Genomic DNA, 9,200 nt, shown 5'->3' with positions numbered 1-9,200 from the left:
CAATGAAGGTCAAGTCTCCACCCTCAGAGAGTTCACGTTATCATGTCAGAGGCGAAGTGCCCAGGGAATACGGAACTATTGCTAAATTATGGGGGCAAGCAGAGGGAAAGAAAGAAAGAAACCAAACAGATTGTGCTTTAAGAAGGAAACCAACCATCTCAACAGAGGACCAAGGGAAATTCCTCCTTAAGAAAGGTAAGAGAAGGGGCGCCTGGGTGGCTCAGTCGATTGGACGTCTGCCTTCAGCTCAGGTCATGATCCCGGGGTCCTGGGATCGAGTCCCACATCCGGCTCCTTGCTATGCGGGGAGCCTGCTTCTCCCTCTCTCACTCCCCCGCTTGTGTTGCCTCTCTCACTGTGTCTCTCTCTCTGTCAAATAACTAAATGAAATCTTTAAAAAAAAAAAAAAAAAGTAAGAGAAGGCAGGAGAGATGGTGAGACCCAGGGAAGAGAACGGGGCATTGCAAAGCCCCCCCTCCCCCACCAGCTTTTGGAGGTAGCTCTTGCTTGCTGAATGTTGGCTGCTTCCCGAAGACAGAAAGCTCTGGCTGACTGGAGGAGTGATGGATGACCCCTGAACGGGAAGGGAATGGCTCACAAAAAATATATATATAGCTGAAAATTTAGCCCATAGTGTATCTCTAGCCCATCCCTATTTCTAAGTGGGTTACGTGTCAGAGAAAGACCTCCGAGCACATGTCTTCACTACTCAGATGTAAAGACCCTGCCACTCACCACGTCTACTATTCCACTCAGGCTCTGCTTCTCTCCATTGCGTTTTCCACCAGCAGCTGGACTCCGGGTCCTTCAGCAATACAACCCCTCGCAGCCCACACCAGGACTTCTCCGAAGGTGGGGACCTGCTGCAGCAGAAACACCTGTGGTGCTTGTTAAACAATATGGATTCCTGGGCTCTGGTCCAGACTCAGGAATCAGACCCTCTAGAGATGGGATCCAGAAATCTGTGTTTCTCACAGGTCCCCAGGTGTTCACATATGCTCTACAGTTTAAGAATCGGTAGGAGTCATCTGAAACTAATGATGTACTATATGTTGGTTAGTTGAACTGCAAAAAAATAAATAAAAGAATCTGCAGGAGTCTGCTCTTCATTTCTGAGAAGACACGGGTCTATACCAATGTGAGGCATGATTACTCCATGTTTATGATTTGGGGGCTGGGGCATTTGGATGATGAAAAGTGTTAAGGTTTGACTTGTGTTTCCCTCTCAAAATTCATATGTTGAAGTCCTAAACCCCCAGGTTCTCAGAAAATGACCTCATTTGGAACCAAGGTTGTTGCAGATGTAATTAATTAAGAAGTCATTAACCAATTTGACTAGCGTCCTTATTGAAAAGGGGACATTTGAACACAGGCACACACAGGGAGAACGCCATCTGGAAATGAAGGCAGAGGTCAGGGTGATGCTTGTAGGAAGGCCAGGGATGGCCAGCAAACCAGCAAACCAGCTTCCAGCAGAAGCTAGGTGGAGGCCTGGCACGGATGCTCCGTCACAGCCCTCGGAAAGGAACCACCCCTGCCGACCCCTCCGTGGTGGGCTTCTAGCCTGTGGGGCTGGGAGGCCACACACTTCTGTTGTTTAAGCCCTGCAGTCTGCTATTTGTTACAGCAGCCGTGGCAAACGAATCAAGGTGGCATGGTACATTCACTACACCGTGCTTCATTGCACGCCTGTTGGCCGAGCCTGCGCCACCTCAAGGGGGAGGAGGGGAGGTTCTGAAACCACTTGGACCTAAAGGTCTGCGGGCTGTAGAGTCACAGGGAGCACCAAAAAGCCCAGGAAGCGCCTCGTCTTAGGGCTCATCAGTCTTCCAGTAAGAGGCACAGTCCACCCAGCTGATGGATGGAAATGGTATTGACTACTGTTCGGGCCCAGAGAGAGCTGGTGGCTAACACAAACATAGGAGATTAAAATAGGGAGAAGGACAGGCTGTCGGACGTCTGCAGACAGAGGAAATGGTGGCTGTTCTTTACAGTGGGAAAATCCCCACCCAATCTCAGAGGACATACTCTATTTTCTCACGTGACACCGGTAATCCTCTATAAAGGTTCTTAAAAGTCAGCCAAGAGGAGGGCTTTATTGAGGTATAATTTATATACAATAAATTCAAGCCTGGGTGGCTCAGTCGGTTAAGGTCTGACTCCTGGTTTCCACTCAGGGTCCTGGGGTTGGGCCTACATCTGGCTCCACAGTTAGTGGGCAGTCTGCTTGAGGATTCTCTCTCTCTCTCTCTCTCAAAAAAATAAAAGCCCAGAGGACATTTCAAAAGGGTATGAATGAAGTTTTGGGGGTGATATAAAGATTCTATATCATGATTGTGTTGTTGTTTGCTACATGACTGTGTAAAAGTTGTCAAAAATAATTTGTATGGAATTGTACATTTAAAATTGTTGAATTTTATTGTATATAAATTATACCTCAATAAAGCTGATTAAAGTAAAAAAAAAATCAGCCCATAACAGAAAATTCTGGCTAAATGTATTTGGTGATCAGGAGGAAAATCCAAAAAACAAAAACCAAACCCACTCATTTTACAAACAATCTTTTTAACAAGAAACCAGACTGCAAATAGACCATTTGATTTAAAACACAGTTTAGAAAAATAGAAAAATAAAACAAAGGTAATTTATGGTACTTTTACCAGAGAGTGGAAAAAAAAAAAACAGATGTATTCTAGTATCCTCAGCCGGATGGTTAATCTGATCTCTAAAATATGATTAAAAGAAAAGAGGAACCAGAAAATCCTCTTCACTGAAATGCAGAACAAAAATTAAAAGGACTCATAAAAAAAAAAATCTCTGAGTATAAATGTTGTTAAATGCAGAAATAAGCAGAGAAGCATTCCCATTAGACCTGAGAAGATTTGTTGGTAACTTTCAAATTAAAAGATGAAGGTGAGGAATTATCACATCACTAAGAAATGTATCTACAACTCGTTTCCACACTGCATACTGTTCTGTGGAATATTGGCAGCATATTCTTGGATAAACAGAAGTCCGTTTGCCTTTGGAAATAAGTTCAAAGAGTTAAGTTCAGTATTGGAGAATTGGATGTTACCTTCAGGGTTATGTTCTAGCTGAGAGCTAGCTTGAGCTTATGCTTAATTTATAGAGGCGTTCAGGGAATTTTTGCTCCCGGAAACATCTGCCCGCTCCCACTTCCAGACTTACGTAGCATCATAGTGCAATAAAGAACCCTGGCTTGGAGCCATCCTCGACTGTGAAAGTAGGGTGAGGAAGGCAACCTTGTCAGGTGAGAGTCCAGGGAAGTTACAGAAAGCACCCAGAACATGGCATGACCCCAAGGCACTATTGTCCGTAGGTTCCCTTACATTGAACAATTTGATGCCTTGTGAAGTCATACTTTTGTCTCGGAGGTTTTCATACTGCATTTTTTTCCTGTTACACATTATAGATGAGAAGGAGAGTTGTCTCATTTAGTGTGGTTTTAGAGAAAAATCCCAGCATGGATACACACTTGCCCTGAGAACTGGGGCAAACTATGTAATACACCTGAACCTTTATTTCCTCGTCTACAAAATGGGATAATACCTACCTCATGAGTCTGTGGTAAGACCTAGGTTGTACAATATTACACGTAAGCACTTATGCTATACCTAGTATTTATTAAGTACACAATAAATTACACTAGTATTAGATGATACTTTTATTTTATTTTTTTAAACTTTTTTTTAAAGATTTTATTTATTCATTTGAGACACAGAGATACAGAGACAGAGAGAGAGCGAGCATGAGCAGGGAGAGAGGCAGAGGGAGAGGGAGAAGCAGGCTCCCCGCTGAGCCAGGAGCCTGATGTGGGGCTCGATCCCAGGACCCTGGGATCATGACCTGAGCCGAAGGCAGACGCTTAACCATCTGAGCCACCCAGGCGCCCCTAGATGATACTTTTAAATGGTTTTATTACAGCCTTTCCACAATTACATGGTGGAATTTAGAAGATCAGCTTTTAAATTTCCTATAAATCAACAAGTTTAAAATTAAGTTCATTACACTAAATTAAATCCATATTAAATCAAGACCTGCTGAGTTTTATTTCAGTCATGTGCTCATTCAACAACTATTAAATTATTGAGGATTTGGTACCCCAAATACTATATTAAGCATGAGGATAGAGCAAAGAGTAAGACGGATACAACCCTTTCTCTTATAGACCTTATCATCTGGAGGGGGAGCAGACACTATACTAATAAATCATGTATGTGTTTGGTGGTGGTAAATGCTCTGAGGGGGCACCCAAAGTAGGGAGTGTATGAAATGCTGGGGAGGGAGGGGAGGAGAGGAGAAGGGTGACTATTTTATATCTGAAAGGTATAAGACATAAGCAGAGAACATACAGACTGTGAAGGGCACAAACTACGTAGACATCTAGGACAAGAGCATTCCAGCAGAAGAAAGAGCATGCACAAAGGCCCTGAGGCCAACATCTTGATGTGTTCAAAACACAACAAGAAGGCCTATGTGATCAGAGCCAAAAGAATGGGGGGCAGGGGATGGAAGGAAACAAGTCAGAGGGGAGGCAGACCATAGAAGATCTCTCAAGCCAGGGTGAGCAAATGAGATGAAGGGTTTGGAGCAGAGTGGCATGATGGAACTTATATTCCACTCCCCCCCCGCCCACCTATCTGCCCCCAACACTGGTTGCTTTAAAGGGCTATCGTTGGGGCGCCTGGGTGTCTCAGTTGGTTGGGCGACTGCCTTTGGCTCAGGTCGTGGTCCCGGAGTCCTGGGATCAAGTCCTGCATCGGGCTCCCTGCTCGGCGGGGAGTCTGCTTCTCCCTCTGACCCTCCCCCCTCTCATGCTCACTCTCTCTCTCATTCTCTCTCTCAGATAAATAAATAAATAAATAAATAAAATCTTTAAAAAAAATAAAATAAAATAAAGGGCTATTGTTCTTTTGGTGTTTGTTTTTGTGTACTTCCATTTAATAGGGTCACTCTGGCCACTGTGTTGAGAAGAGACTGTCAGGAGACAAGAACAGAAGCAGGAAGGCCAGTTAGGGGCATAACGCAGAGAGAAGTGAGGCAGGCTTAGACCAAAAGGGAGCAGCACGGGGTGAAGTGGCTATGTTCTGGATGTTTCAAAGGCAGAGAACTTGAAGATGGACCAAATGTCAGCCTGAGTGGCAGCAAGGAATCAAAGAGGACTCCAAGATTTTGTCCTGCACAAGCTGTCACTCACTGAGATAGATGACTGCAGAAGGCACGGGTTAGTTGAGGAATTTAGATGTTTGCTTTTTATTTTTAGTATTAAGCCTAATAGGTGTTCAAATGAAGGTATGAAATAAACAACTGTATGTAGAAGTGTAGGCAAGAGAGAGCTTTAGGAAGCATTAACTTTAGGTGGTATTTAAAGCCTCACAACTGGATGAGATCCACTGAGGAGTAAGTGAATGTGGATAAAGGGATCCACAGACTGAGCTCTGGGGTTGGAGAAAGGAGGAGGAGGTACAACTTCCTGAGCTGGGGAGATGGACTGGGGAGGCTGAGAGGTAGCTAGAGTCCTCTGGGCACAGTAAGGAGAGGAGAGAGCTGTGCACACAGCACCAGAGATTCACAAAGGGTCCCCTTCGAGCCCTAACCTGCTGCTCCATGCAGGAATGTGTGCAAAAAATCCCCTCTAATTTTTACATCAATCCCCAGCACACACACAAGGTCCAGAAGAATCCCTAATCCTTATCTATTATATATACAATTAAACAAAGAAAACTTCTCAGTGTCTGGCATCCAATCAAAAATTACCTTGCATGTAAAATAGAAAAATACCGCTCACAACAAGGAGAAAAGCCAATCAATGGAAACTGCCTCAGAAATTCCTCAGATGATAAAATTAGTAGAAAATGATATTAAAACCATTATTACAACGTATTCTCTATGTTCAAGAAGCTAAAGGAGAGAATGAGAGTAAGTACTGAACATGATATATGTATATGCAAATTGAACTTCTAGAAATGAAGTTACAATGTCTGAAAGGAAAATATAATGGATGGGATTAAGAGATTAAATATTGCAGAAAAGATTAGTGAATTTAAAGGTATGACAATAGTAATTATCTAAAATAACACACAGGAAGAAAAAAAGATTGGCAAAAATTAACAGGGCATCAGTTAGCTGTGGGGTAAATTCAAGTGGCCTGGTATATGTGTGTTGGAGTCACCAGAGGAGAATAGAGGGAGGGGCAGAAAATATATTTGAAGAAATAATGGCTGAAAAAACAATCCAAATCTGATAAACACTATAAATTCACAGACCAAAGAAGTTTAATGGAACATGAGGACAAGAACCATGAAGAAAACCACACCAAGGCACATCATAGCTGAAATCCATAAACCGGTAATAAAGATAAAATCTTTTAAAAAGGCAGATATTTAAAAAAAACAACAAAACACTGTGTACAAAGGAATGAAGAATGGCCATCAGAACATATAAGCCAGAAAACATTGTGTTAGAAGAAGAAAAAAACTGCTCACTTAGAAATCTAAACTTAAGAAAAATACCATTTAAAAACAGAAATGAAGCGCCTGGGTGGCTCAGATGGTTAAGCGCCTGCTTTCGGCTCAGGTCATGACCCCGGGGTCCTGCGATTGAGTCCCGCATTGGGCTCCCTGCTCCTTGGGAGCCTGCTTCTCCCTCTGCTTCTCTCTCTCTGTCTGTCTCTGTCTCTGTCTCTCACGAATAAATAAATAAAATCTTTAAAAAAGAAACAGAAATGAAATAAAGTCTTTTTTAGATATATGAGAGCAGAAAGAATTCATCCCCAGCAGACCTGCCCTTCGAGATCTGCTAAGGGAATTACTTCCAGCAAAAAGGAAATGATACCACATGGAATTTGAATCTACGTAAGGGACGAAGGCATCCTAGACATGGTAAGTATGTGGGTAAATATAAAATACTTGTTTAAATCTATTTAGAAGAGAATTTTCTGGAAAATATGGTATATATATACATATATATATGGGAATATGGTATATATGTAGGGGAATATTATTCATCCTTGAAAAGGAAGGAATTCTGAGAGGCTACAACACAGATGAACCCTAAGAACATTATGCTAAGGGAAATTAGTCAGTCACAAAAAAGAACAGATACTGTATGAGTCCATTCATATTGAGGTGCCTAGAGTTTCAAAATCACAGGCAAAGAAAATAGGATGGTGGTTGCAAGAGCTTGGATGAGGGGGGAGCAGGGATTTGGTGTTTAATGGAGACAGTTGCAGGTTGCAAGATGAAAAGAGTTCTGAAGATGGGTGGTTACACAACAAAGTGAATGTATTCAATGTCACTGAAATGCACACACAAAGATGGTTGAGATGGTAAATTTCATGTTATGCATATTTTACCACAATTTTATAAAGAGAATTGGCAGTTTAAAACAAAAATAACAACAGAGTATGTGAGGTGTACCACACATGTAGAAGTAGGACTTCCACAGCATGGTTAATGGGGAGGATGGAGGTAAAGTGTTGTGAGGTTCTTATACTCTACATAAAATGGCATGGCACATACAGGTGGACCATGTGACAAGTTAAAAACCTATACCACAAACCCTAAAACAACCACTAAAATAACCTTACAAGAAGTTATTCCTAACCAGCAACAAAGAAGATAAAATGGAATCATAGAAAATGTCTCTGTCCACTAAAAAGGCCAAAAGTAATGCCATCCCAGTAGCAGCAAGCAGAGGTATACACCTGTACCAAAAATTATCATGTGTATACTTCAAATATGTGCAACTATGTCAATTACACTTCAATGAAGCCGTTTAAAATCAAAGCAGAATAAGCTGTCTGGACAGGTACAAAGTTCTATGGTAGTCATCACATCTTTCCAAATACAACCTCTTCTCTTTTCCTTCTGGGACATAACAATATTGCACTCTCTGTTCTCTTTGAAATCAGGTGTGGGCACGTGACTTGCTTTGGCCCATAAAATATAAACAGAAGTGATTCTACCCACCCTTGATGGGATCATCCTGAGCTGATGCACCATTAGTGTTGGTTTCTTCTCCTGCCCAAGTGATGGTGGGAGTGTGTTTCCATGAGATTTGGGTCAGCCTGGGTCTATGAGTGCTCATATGGAGCCAGCATGAGTGGGGCAGGTGGTCTGAGTGAGAGATGAACTTCTTGTGTTAGTCATGAGCATGTTGGGAGATCTTTGTTACTGCAGCTAATTTAGCCCCTCCTGACCAAATATTCCCTAATAACGGATGTGTCCAATTACAGAGGTGGTAATTTTGGATGACCCTGGAAAGCAAACTGGTCCAGTGGCCTCTGAGGTCTCTTCCAACTGAAGAGTTACATGTCACAGGTGTCACCAGCTTGGGTGTTTAACTGACGTCACCTTTTCAAGCCTCTACCTACCTGGGAAGAACTTGGCTCCTTCATTAAGTAACACCCAGATATTTCTGAGTCCTCGAGGACTCAGACACAGTAGGCTTAATGTTCTTCAACTCTAGCCACCTAGTAAAGTCACCATGCCTCATAGACCGTGACGAGTGCTCTCCACCAAGTCTAGTTCAGCTGAGGATGCCACGTTCTTTCATTCCCAATGCCACTGCTTTCTGGAACATCAAGTTTGTGCTGGATTCTCATTCCGAGGACCAACTGTTCTGGGTCCAACCCTATGCCTAGGAGTCTAAAAGGCCCCTCAGTCATTGTCCATCTGTGTCCCTCTGTGTCCCACCCCATGTGGTCCTCTGCCGGTCCTGGGGAACAGGAACCCTTGTGAGGCTGGCAGCCCCCTGAGGTTCCTAATTTGTCACTAAATGTGACAAAAGGAAAAGTATCAGCAACTTGCAGGACCCACCAACCTAAGGAGGAGTGGGTAGGTTGAGTGGATCTATTTTGGAAGAAATCCTTCTCCCTTCATTTCCTGTAGACAAATCTCCAATGTGCTTAGGCTTATGGAAACCTACTTTTACTCTATCACACACCTCCCCTAAAGAGAAGGGAGTCAATAACTGAAGAAAACACTAATTTTGCAATAAGTTTTCCTTTCACACAATCAACAGCACCTCAGAATCAGAGTGGTCTCTGAGAGTTTTTAGGATAAATTTATTTTCTCTCAAAGATCCAAAGTAACTAGGAGGCAAAGGACCTTTCACATTATTATTCAAAAAACTTAGCTCCTCCAAATCTCAGCTCAAGTATTTCCTTTTCCAGTTGT

Source organism: Callorhinus ursinus, unplaced genomic scaffold (assembly GCF_003265705.2).
Source record: "Callorhinus ursinus isolate GAN/ISIS: 27379988/994484 unplaced genomic scaffold, GSC_fseal_2.0 scaffold32, whole genome shotgun sequence".
NCBI lineage: Eukaryota > Metazoa > Chordata > Mammalia > Carnivora > Otariidae > Callorhinus > Callorhinus ursinus.
Note: the sequence above shows the minus strand (reverse complement) of the source record.